The sequence below is a fragment of the Lemur catta genome, chromosome 5, assembly GCF_020740605.2.
Source record: "Lemur catta isolate mLemCat1 chromosome 5, mLemCat1.pri, whole genome shotgun sequence".
NCBI classification, from domain to species: domain Eukaryota; kingdom Metazoa; phylum Chordata; class Mammalia; order Primates; family Lemuridae; genus Lemur; species Lemur catta.
Genome location: NC_059132.1, coordinates 58,615,229 through 58,627,618, shown reverse-complemented (window position 1 = coordinate 58,627,618; position 12,390 = coordinate 58,615,229). Strand labels below are relative to the sequence as shown.

The window sequence follows — 12,390 nt, the reverse complement described above, 5'->3', positions numbered from 1 at the left end:
AAGAATGCATTGATAAGGATGAAACTAAGGGGAAAAAGAAACAGGAGAGTCAAGGGACTTATCCCATTAGGGTGGAAATCTTTAGATGGTTATTAAGAAATGAGATGAATAAAATGGAAATTGGAATAAAATGGGGTTAAAGCAAAGGTCTTATTAATGCAACACTATAGAAGGTTGGAAGGAGCAAAGGGAAGCCTTACTAGTTTCCCAACATTAAAGGGTTCCAAACAAGTTTATCATATTTACCCTAGTTTGAAGAAATTTAAAGTCAGAAGGCAGAGAGTACAATGAAAAAAATCTTATCTGAAATTGCCTGGGGTAATGGTCAGACAGATTAATCAAGATAAAGACTGACCAACAGAAAGGGTCTCTCGGTCCAACCCCCTGCTGGGGACCCAAAGCCTTGTGTGTGCAAGTGGGAAAAAGGCCAGGGGGTGCTGTAGAAAATTCTGGGACTCCTTGCTAGGGAGCCCCATGTACTGCCATGCACTGTGGTACCTACCGAAACCCACTGGGGAAGCCTGGACTTGGGCTACGTTTAGATTGAGAGAACGTGAGAATGTAAGGGCTGACAGAACTGCCAACAGTTGGGATGTTTAAATAGGCTTTACGTGCTTTACAGGAATGGACGTTGTGTCTGGCTGGGGGACACTTCCCATACCCAGTACTGTATTAACGAAAGCAAAGCCTGGTGATGAAGGCCGAATGGAGGCTGCAGTTAGGAAAGTGAGGGTTGACGGAATTACGATGAAAGTTTATAGGAGATGTGGTATATCTGAATACACCCCACGTGAAGTGGTTGCATCTCTTTTACCCGACTGTACTATGGGGATGGACGCTGTCCCTGCCTGGGGAACAGTTCCCTACCTGGGACTGTGAAACAGAGCCACGTAAATCTGCCTCTCGAGCGATATTAATTAGACACACTGAACGGGAACCAGGAAGACTGCCCCAGCCCAGAGTCCTGGTGGGGACAAATTCTCAGTGCCATAGCCCTGTGGGAGCTTACACTAGGGGTTATGGCAAAAGCCTGTAAGCGCCTCCCAGCAATGACTACTGGGGACTTTGGACTAGAGAATTTCCACTTGAGGGACATTTACTACCTTGCTATGGGACATTATTGAAGCTACCCCTATGAGTGAAGAACATAAGATAATCCTGAAACCTGAAATACCCACGTTTTGGGTGACATCAGAGAAACACTATAATGGGGATGGCAGTGCTGGGAAGAGTCCCATAATAAAACAGGAGTGGTTTATGCAGGATCATGCTACCCGGGCAGTGCGAGGAGGAGATACGAGCAAGGAGCCTCTTTTCCCCTAGGACTGACTCTGCAACTATGAGGAGCTGCTGGATCCTACAGTGCCCTACAAACAGCTCTCAACTGACGACAAAGCTGCTGTGTTTGTGGATGGCAGTTCCAAGGTGAACAGACAACATCCTATTTGATCACCCACGTCCAATGATGCCATCAATTATGCCTCATAATGAGGCTTCCATAAAAACCCAAAGGGACTGGGTTCGGAGAGCTTTTGGATGGCTGAATCCGTGGAGATGCCTGGCGGGTAGTGCCCCTGGGGAGGGCACGGATGCTCCGCACCCCATCCCCCATACCTCACCCTACACATCTCTTCATCTGTATCCTTTGCAATATTCTTTATAATAAACCAGTATACACATTTCCCTGAGTTCTGTGAGCTGCTCTGGCAAATTAATCCAGCGCGAAGAGTGGGGTTGTGAGATCCCCGATTTATAGCTGGTGGGTCAGAAGCACAGGGGAAACAGCCTGAGGCTTGCGATTGGCAGTGGAAGTGGGGGGCAGTCTTGTGGGACTGAGCCCTCAACCTGTGGGATCTGACGCTTCTCCAGGTAGACAGTGTCGGAATTGAATTGGAGGACACCCAGCCTGTGTCCGCTGCAGAACTGACTGCTTCCTTGATGTCTGGGGAACCCCCCACATATCTGGTGTCAGAATCGTGTTGTGGAAAGTATAGCAGGAGAAACTGATTTTGCTTATTCCTGTATAATTCTCAGACATCTGCAGCAAAAGTATCTTTCAAAAATCCAAAGGCAAAATAGAGACTTTCCCAGAGATACAAAAGCTAAAAGAATTCTTCACCAGCAGACCTGCACTAGAAGAAATATTACAGGAAGTCCTTCAAGTAGAAGGAAACAATGCCAGATGGAAATAGGGATCTACACAAAGCAATTAAGAGCATCAGAAATGGTAATTATGTGAGTAAATACATAAGTTTCCCCCCCACCTTATATTTAAATCTCTTCAAAAGATATTTGACTACCTAAAAAATAGTAAATTGTATTGTGGAGTTTATAACAACATATGTATAAGAAAAATGCATCACATTACTAGCATCAAAGTCAGAGGGGAGAAATGGCAGTGGACATTGTAAGGTAAGGGGTACAGCATTAAGCAAACCTAGAGCCAGCAGGGGCAAGTGCAAAATCTTCTTCAATTCTGAAGAAAAAGAACAAGCTAGAAGAGTGACTTGCCCTACCAGATATCCAGACTTTTCGTGTGTAACTGTAATAACTAGTGAAATGTGTACTGGCACAAGGATAGGCAAACAGACCACGAGGATAGACTAGAAAACCCAGAAACAATTCTGCACATACTAATACATAGGAATGTCATATATTGCAAATGGGGCAGATCACTGCAAAGGATGGACTATTTAATTGTTTATCTGAGAAGAAAAAATAAAATTGGATGGATCCCTTCCTCAAATCACACACAAAATTCAACTCCAGACCTAACGAAGGGAGCAAGAGACAATGAAGAAAATATTTTGACTGCATGGGGGGGAAGGGTTGCTCAAAGAAGACAAAATGTACAAATCATACATGTATAAAACTATATTAAAATTGACTCTGGTCATCAAAAGACCACAATATAATGAAAAGTTGAGTAACACATTAGGAGAAGATATGGACAATGCACATAACCATCAAAGAATTGTTATCCAGAATAGGTTAAGGAATTATTATAGTACTAACCAGTAAGAAAAGGGCATATAACCCAACAGAAAATTCGACAAAAGATAGGAATAGGCGATTCCCAGAAGAGGATACTAAATATGGACAAAAATATTAGTTATGAAATCAGGCAAACAAATTATAATAAAAATGAAATAAACTGGCCATTCATCAGAATGACAAGAATTATAAAGTCTGAAAATACCAAGTGCTATAAACCTGAGAAACCATGATACCCTGCTTGGGGCAGGGTGGGTGGGGTGGGTGACCCCTCTGGAGAACAGTTTTATCACTATTTAGTGACTTCCATCAACTCCTCAGTAGGCGCCACACTCTTGCACACATGCACACGGACATGTGAACAAGAATTTGTAGAGCAGCATTAGTACCAGGCTATAGTTATCAACCTAGATCAATCACACAAATATAATATTGAGTAAAAAAAACTCCACAGAATGTATATGATATCCTTTTATAAAATGTTAAAACATTATTAAATAGCATTAGAAGATGGGTGCAGTGGTGCAGGCCTATAGTCCCAGCTACTCAGGAGGCGAAGGCAGGAGGACTGCCTGAAACCAGGAGTTCAAGACCAGCCTGGGCACCATAGTGAGACCTTGTCTCAAAAAAATAAAAGAAAAAAAAAAAAAGAAAACCAAATAGCATTAGAATAATCAATACATAGTCAAAGTATATATACATAATACAGATACAGACAAATAAGAGAAACACAGAGAAATGTAGGGAAAAAAGGACAGTGGGGAGGAAAACAAAAGCATCTTTATTAACTGTATTGTTAACGTCATTACATGGGTGCTATTCTCTCTACCCTTTGTGTGTGAAATATTTTAAAGTAAATTGTTAAAAACTAAAAATGAGAAGTCAACTAGTGAGGGAGAAGGATGAGCATGTGACTTAGTATAACTATTTTGGAGGATAATCTGGCAATGTTAATATTTTAAACATGCATAACCTTTTGACTCTACAAGCATACTTCTGGGAATCAATTTATCCTAGAGAAATACTAAAGAATGTGCACAGAGAGGCATACATAAGGATGTTTATTACAGCATTGTAATTAATAGAGGTAAGTTAAAAACAATCTAAATGACTATATTGTTCATTAATAAGGGAATGTTTATATAACCATTCTATATTATATATCCACAATATCGAGCATTATGTACCTGCAGTATTTAATGGGCAAGGTACATCTTTGCTTTATCTAGTAAGGCAGTGATGCCCAACCTTTTTGGCACCAGGGACCATTTTCATGGAACACAATTTTTCCACAGACCAGGGATGGGGGAAGATGGTTTCTGGATGATTCAAGTGCATTACATTTATTGTGCACTTTATTTCTATTATTATTACATTGTAATATATAATGAAATAATTATACAACTCACTGTGAGTTGGGGACCCCTGCTCTAACAAACCTTTAATTTGTTAAGATGAAAAAAAAAAAAAAATGTAGGCTGGGCATGGTGGCTCATGCCTGGGAGGCTGAGGCAGGAGGATTGCTTGAAGTTAGGATTTCCAGATCAGCCTGAGCAAGAGCGAGACCCCGTCTCTATTAAAAACAGAAAAATTAGCCGGGCATAGTGGTGAGCGGCTGTAGTCCCAGCCACCCGGGAGGCTGAGGCAGGAGGATGGCTTGAGCCCAGGAGTTTGAGGTTGCAGTGAGCTATGATGACGACATTGCACTCTAGACTGGCAACAGAGAGAGACTCTGTCTCAAAAACAAACAAACAAAGAACGGAAAAAATTTTTTTAAAAATGTAAACATAGTGATGTCAATTCTCAAATACACTGACTATTCAGAACTATACTATTTAATTAATTTATTGGTAACAGGAGAATTTCAGAACAGGCTCTTCATCTAAGGGTAGAAGTGGTACTTGGTTTTTACAGATGGTATCACTTCTGGGATCACTAAGTCTTTTCCAATAATCCCTGGGACTTGACATCCCTCCTACCATTCTTCCCCCTGAAGCTCTTCCTGGCTGTATCACTAAAGAAAAAACAACTGGGGAAAATCTGACATACACCTCATTTCATAGGATCCCAAACAAGGTAAATACAGGATTAAACAACTTTTGAAGTGACAGGATCATCCTCAAACAAAACACCCAGATGGGGGCAGACAGTGGAAGAACCTCCACTATTCTATTTGTTTTTTCCCTGAAACTTCCAGAGAAGCATCCTTGGAACCATTTCTGGGGAACAGAATATTAAAAATGCATTATCCACACACAAAAGCAATACTATAGCCCTTTTGTCATGACAGAGCTTTACCAACAGGTTTATTTATATTAGAGAAATTGAGTGTTTTAAGGACAGAACGGAATCCTTAGAAAGTCAGTAAAGTTCCACTGATAAGATGTATTGGCTCTAAGAAGAGAATTCTGCTCTCTTAAAAACAACAACAAAGAACAGAAAATTATCTCCAAGCTCCGCTGGTGAGCACATTGGGTGAGCTGTTTTTCCTAAGGCCGAGCAAACCAAGTGGAGAAATGGTCTGGGAGGGGGCCCAGAGGAGAGCTGGGGTGGTGAGTGGGCAGGACTGCCAACGGGCAGAGCGACTCCTGACCTCTCCATGTGGGGTACACAAAGTGTGAATCTCCTCTTCTTAAATCTACCGGGCAAAACAATACAGCCATCAGAATAGAAAATGCACGCACAATTCTTTCAAAGGCGCCAAATTCCCCCAGTCACATCCTCAATGAGACTTGAACCCCCTGGTACGCTAATGTGGGCAAACACTCTGCTAGAGATGATGGTTCAGAAGCCTCTGGCTTGCCCACCATAGATTCAGAAGGTCTTAGCCTTTTACTACTTCATAACGACCCACTACCTTTGAGGCTCAGAAGAAAAATCAAACTGAAAGGCCTACGGCAGTTGATTGCTAATGAATACATGGGAAATCACGCTCAATTTTTTTTTTTTTTTTTTTTGAGACAGAGTCTCACTCTGTTGCCCAGGCTAGAGTGCCATGGCGTCAGCCTAGCTCACAGCAACCTCAAACTCCTGGGCTCAAGTGATCCTCCTGCCTCAGCCTTCCGAGTAGCTGAGACTACAGGCATGCGCCACCATGCCCGGCTAATTTTTTCTATATGTATTTTTAGTTGTCCAGATAATTTATTTCTATTTTTAGTAGAGACGGGGGTCTTGCTCAGGCTGGTCTCGAACTCCTGACCTCGAGCGATCCACCCGCCTCGGCCTCCCAGAGGGCTAGGATTACAGGCGTGAGCCACCGCGCCCGGCCCATGCTCATTTTTCAAATGCACATAGAAAGATCTTGAAAAAAATAGTAGGAAAAAAAATCGCTTTTCAAAAAATGTGGGCTGGAATAGTGATCCAGAAGCTATAAAAATATACAAACTTGATAATACTGAATTCATTGAACATGTATACAAAGAAAAATGTTCTTTATCTAAATAAGTTTTGGAAAAAAATGCTAGTGTGTTGTGCAGGAAAGGAATGATGATAATACTAACCTTTACTAATGATAAAGTCAATAACAAACTACGAAGTTTATCAAGACCCCTGGCTCCATGCAGCAGCCTGATGAGTACAGGAAGAGCAACAACTTATTTGAACAGGACTTTAGCTCAGCTGGAGCAAACAAGGCTGGGAGGGCGGGCAACAGTGGCAGGTATAGCTAGGTGGCCAGAGTTTGTCTCCTTTTTACGAGCACTTATTTTCCAACCCACTTATCTCTTCACTACCTCTACTCTATAAACCTTGCAACAGTTCTAGGCACTAGATGCTACCTCAATAGATGCTTGTTAATTGGAAGATTAAAGAGAGAACTAAGGGTCTCAAGAGGCACTCTAGTTGAACTGACAAGTCGGAGAACAATTTCTCCCTAGGCTATACTTATTTCCAGACGTAGGCAAGGTGGGTGCGGAGGAGAAACTCTCTTCATCTCTGCAGTCCTACCTACCTCACATCCTTGCACTGCCTCTCTTCCTGCTGGTTCACAGCCTGGAAATCTCACCTGTGGGCAAAGTGAGGTCACAAACCCGAAATGCATTGTTTCTCTTGATGAATGACCCCAAGTGAACTTCAAAGAACTCCACATGAGATTGACCTGAGAATTCATCTACAGATGCCTATTATCAGGGTTAACTTTTTGCAATGAAATCATTACAAATGCAAAATAAGTACCTGGTTATTTTAAAAGGAATGGATACTTAACTGTGCGACAAACAAAACTTCATGATCTGTACAGATCAATTAAGGTTTACCAATATGAGAACATTATTTCTAAGTTAAAGTTATCTAATTAAAAAAAACCCTGATAGTTTTATTAAACATATGGTTAATGAATCTTATAATGACTGGTACTTTTTTCAACTAATGGACAATTTTTTTTTTTTACATAATCTGTTTCTATTTGTATTCACACACTGCATTGCTTACTAAAATATGTGTGTGAGTGTGTGTAGGCAGTCATTTCATAAAAAGCAAGGAGGAAAACAGACAGGACTATTTGAATCACATTCCAATTTAGGAGAATTCTCTTTATGACAATGTTCTCAGAGTCATTTATAAAGGTGAATAAAATAAGAAACTACAAGAATGGATACATTAAAATGAGTTTTATTTCTGTTGTGTAATTCTTTTTGTCAGTATGCAAAATATAACTTAATTTTCTTTTTTTTTTAACTGGGAGACTGGAGGACTGGCAAGAAACTTTGCCCAAGTTATAGATTCTCCCTGGGCCTCAGTTTCTTCATTTGTACAAAGTAAAGAGAGGACTGAAAATTCCCTAAAATATTTCCAGGGCTTGAATGCCTCTAAAAGGCTCTGAAGCCTCACATAGTGATAAAGTTACTGGGTTTACCTCTTTTGTTCATTTCCCCTTGCCATCTCTGAGCAAGATTGATCAGAACCTGGCAAATGCTAAATTCACCAGAAACTTTTACTAGATTACAGTGAGGAACATAAAGTAAGCAAAATATACTTCAAAAACCATTATAGAACCCAAAGCAAAAATTGAAGAATACCAAAAGTCTCTTGACTTGTGACTTAGTTTATGACCAATCACATAAGCTCTTTGCCTAGCTTAAACTCGAGGGGTGGCTGTGGCAAGCCTCAGCTGTGTGTCATTTCATGAGTTCTTTCCCTGGGTTCCTAAGGGTTCATTCCAGAATTGTCTAGAGTTGTAAAAGGGATGAGAGAATTTCTTTTTGTCCCCACCCTATTACCACACTATTTATGACCCGAATGGCACCCCTGTCCAAGCATTTGGGACACCCTTGCCCCAGGGCCTGTGCAAAAGAATGCTTACTTTATTGCGATTGTGCTCTGTCTTCAGGCAAAGCAGGATGTTTAGAAAGTTTTGTTCTTTAATCCTCATCTCCCTTTTCAGCCAACTATGACTTGTTACAGGGAAAATTGTGCAGCAGAGTCAGTAAATATGATGGACTTCTATGTAGGACTGTCAACTGCTGCTGTGGACAAGGCACTATCTGAAGGGTCAAAAGGTGGGAGAAGATCTAGAAAGGACTATAGCTTTCCCAGGAGCCCTCAAAGACAGCAGAAGCTTCAGTAGGTCAGAGTCTCCAAAGAGGGTTGGATTCAATCTGCTAAATGCATCAAAATGGAGCCAAATAGGAAAGTCCAGCGCTAACCTCCCTGGCACAGGCGTCCACTGGCATTTTATCACTTTGCTTGCAGCCAAAAAAATCAATCAGCAGGACTATTACAATGAAATACACAGGATGCAGAGAGAAACACATACTACATCGTGGGTTCTTTAGATGAGAAAGCTATCCAAAAGGAGCTGATTTAATTTGCAAGCAACTTGCTATTTAAACTATAAATTTCTTATTCTGATTGTACCAGCGTGCAGGACCACTTTATTGCATGTGATATTTGGTCTCTCTTACGGTCCTTGGTATGATAACAAAAATTACTTTTAAAACAAATGTATAAGTTTCTGGTTCTCAAACTTGGATATACCTTGGAAACAACTGGGAAATTTTTTTAGAAATCCTGATCCCTGGGTCACCCCATCCCTGAGATACGGAGTTAGTTACATGGGTGGCCTGGGTAGTAGGATTTTAAAAAGCTATTCAGTGGATTCTACTGTACAGAAAAGTTTTAGAACTACTGCTCTAAGCTGAACCCTGGTTGGCAATTAGGCTCAGAGGGTACTGCTATTTATGGGAACTCTGCCTGAACCTGTCAAATATAAGTGCCATTATGGTGTGGCTAACAGTCATCAGAGGTATTCTGTTCTGGTATCAAATTATTTTTAAAGGCAGAGGGGCAAGGGATGAGAAGAAACAATGTTGCTTTTGTGGGGGTAAGACAAGTCTTCAATGCTACAAAACTTCCTAGCATATTATAGAAACCAGTTTTGCTGGTTTTTTACTATATGACAAAGGGAAGCACTAACCCAGTGGCAACTTTTTGGATGTTAAGATGTACTAATCCAAAGCACAAGTGAGATATCTTTGTGACTTCTGGAAAAAACCCAAAGAAGTTTCCCACTCTAAGAATACCGCTGTCAAAGAACCGATATTGTCACTTCCCGCTAGTCTTTACATTTTTACATGTCAAGAAGATGAGGACTAAACCTAGCCACCCACAAGGCAGCGCTACAGGGTTGCAATTTGCCATTATGAAATTAAATATGACTTCCAAGTTCACTGGGGGGGTCTCAAACTTGAGCATGCTCAGAATCACCTGGAAGGCTTGTTAAATTCAGACTGTTGGGCCCATCCACACAGGATCTCTGATTCTGCAGGTCAAGGATGGCAATTTGCATTTCTGACAAGTTCCCAGGTGATGCTGATGCTCTTCGTGTGAGGACCACACTTTGAGAGCTCCTGTTTAAGGGCTCACAAAAGGCATGGTCCTTGAGTAACAAATGTTTCTAATGCTGTTTCAGGCGTTGTGACAAAGAAACAAATACTTTGAGTGAAAGGAGACACTGTCTCAAGATAAATCCTGGCATTTGTGCCAAGAGGTAAAATTTTTTCATTCCTCTACTTGTCACAAACAGGTGGGTTCAGTTAACGTCATTCATTCACTCATGAGTAAACACTACCCTTGGAAGAGAAAGTGGAAGAGGTGTGTTAAGTTAAAAAGTGAAGGACCTAAACATTCTTTCCAAAAATTGTTGACTTGTGGTTTCTTGTTTTACAAAGGATTAGTGGCTATTTTTCATTTACAAAAGGTTTACTTTATAATAGTGGCATTTTAGTGGGGGAAAAGTGGGTTTCTTGACAAAGAGGTTAGGGCAACTGGGTAGCCATCTGTAAAAAAAGTTGAATCCACACTCAACAGACTATGAAGATAAACTTCAAATCAAATATTTAAATGTAAAAAAAATGTAATAGCACAGAAATTCTGCAAGAAAATATAAATCAATTCCTGTATGTGTGTGTATGTGGACGGGGGTTAGTGGAAGGTGCTTTCTGTGACTTAAAATCACCCAGAAACCATAAAATAAAGAATGGAAAAAATGTACTGCATAAAGCTTAATTTCTGTGAGGCAAATAAAAACCTTCAAAGACTAAAGAAAATGACAAACTGAAAAAAATACTTGGAGATCATATCACAGACTTACAGCTAATCTCCCTGTCATGTAAAGAGCCCTTACAAATCAATAAAAGATCAACAACCCAATAAAAGAGTAAATCAAGTACAGGAATATACAGTTTGAAAAAACAGAAAAAGAAAAAAATACAAGTGGCTTTTAAATATATTAAAAGATGTTCAACCTCTTGCTTTTTTAAAAAGGTATGCAAATTTAGACCCTATCAATATAGTATATTTTACATATGAGATTGGCACAAATCCCAAAGTTTGAAGCCCACGCTGTTGGTGAAGCCCTCGTAAGTTGGTAGGAGTGCGTAAGTCAAACAGTCCATGGGGTGCTCGCTTTGGCAGCACATATACTAAAATTGGAATGATACAGAGACTAGCATGGCCCCTGTGCAAGAAGGACATGCAAATTTGTGAAGTGTTCCATAAAACAACAATAAAAACAGTCCACAGGAAGGGAGAGCAACACTATCACCAATACATATGTATGTATCTGCTGGCCAAAATCCCAATCTTCCTTGTAGGAAACTACCCTACAGATATACCTGCACATGTGATATTCACACAAAATTATTCACTGCAACTTTGTAATAGCAGAAGATGGAAAGAATCCAGGGGTCTATTCAGGACTGGTTAATAATTTGGAGATGTCCATACAGTGGAATACTACACAGCACTAAAAAGTAGGAGGCAGCTCTGTATGTACTAACACAAAAAGCTCATTAAAGAAGTAAAAACAAGGTCAAGAATAACATCTAGTCACTGTTTCTAAGGAAAGAAGAAAAAATAAAGAGCATTTTTTAATGTTTTGAATTTGCATAAATAGTAGAAGAATTTACATGAACCTAATGGAAATCACGATCTATAAAAGACATAGGAGGGCAGGGTAGATGGGAACAGGCTGGACAGCAAGATTTGCAAAGTGTACTTTCTCAGAAAAGTTTTTTTATAACAGTTACTAAAATCAAGTTATGGAACCATATAAAAAAAATCAGAAAACTCTGGTGTACATGAACATTTTTTTCTTTACGTGTATATTTTCACTATAATTCAAAGCCGAAAAAGAAAAGTACTTAGTAAATATGAGCCAAGTAAGTGACAGGGCTAGGCCAAAGTTATTGACCTCCAGGAGGCCAGAAATTAGATGGCAAAGTCCACTTTGCAGGAAAGGGCTTTTCAGAACAGCGTTTACCTGCTTTAGCAGGTCTCTGAAGACGAAAGAAGCCAGGCTTTTAGTTTTACCGGATCATTCAATTTCTATAAATATTCTCTTCTAATTAAGCCAATGAATTTACATTTCTTTGCAGCCCATGCTTTTAAGTGAAGCTGAGATGTTTGCCATAGAATGTTCTCCACTATGTGGCACTCCCCTCACCCCTGCCCCCAGAGCTTTGTTTTAATAAATAAACAGTCAGCACACGCACCTAATTATAGACTTCAGGAATATAAAATTCCCCACATCAGACAAGAAATACAACCTACCCTTCCCTCACATCTCAAGTTTGCCTTTTATCTAATTTAAAATGAGGAAATACCTTTACATACTGTATAAAATACACCACATAGAATACATAAGTAAGTCATAGTAACCAAGGTTTTTTAGCACATCTACGTCTATCTGAAGAGAAAGAAGTTTTTACACATTCTCTAAAATATCATATTTTAAAAGCACCTCCTATGTTCAGACTGCTGTGTGTGTGTGTGTGTGTGTGTGTGTGTATAAAATAAAGGCAAACACATTTAGCTTACTCTGGGCACATCACAAGGTACCAGAGTTATAGTTCCATGATTGTCATACAACAGTGCAAGAAAAGAAGTCAGCCAATTTCT

At 40.0% G+C, this 12,390-nt stretch overlaps 1 protein-coding gene and 1 non-coding gene across 5 annotated transcripts in view; one reads left to right on the top strand and one right to left on the bottom strand.

Annotated features, from left to right (window-relative positions):
* E2F3 (E2F transcription factor 3) overlaps positions 1-12,390 on the bottom strand; it is a 75,395-nt gene that overhangs the window by 24,007 nt on the left and 38,998 nt on the right. The gene's annotated exons all lie outside the window — the stretch shown is intronic.
* Positions 10,890-10,993, top strand: LOC123639012. The gene has a single exon (XR_006735582.1). It is a non-coding gene; the product is annotated as a U6 spliceosomal RNA (small nuclear RNA).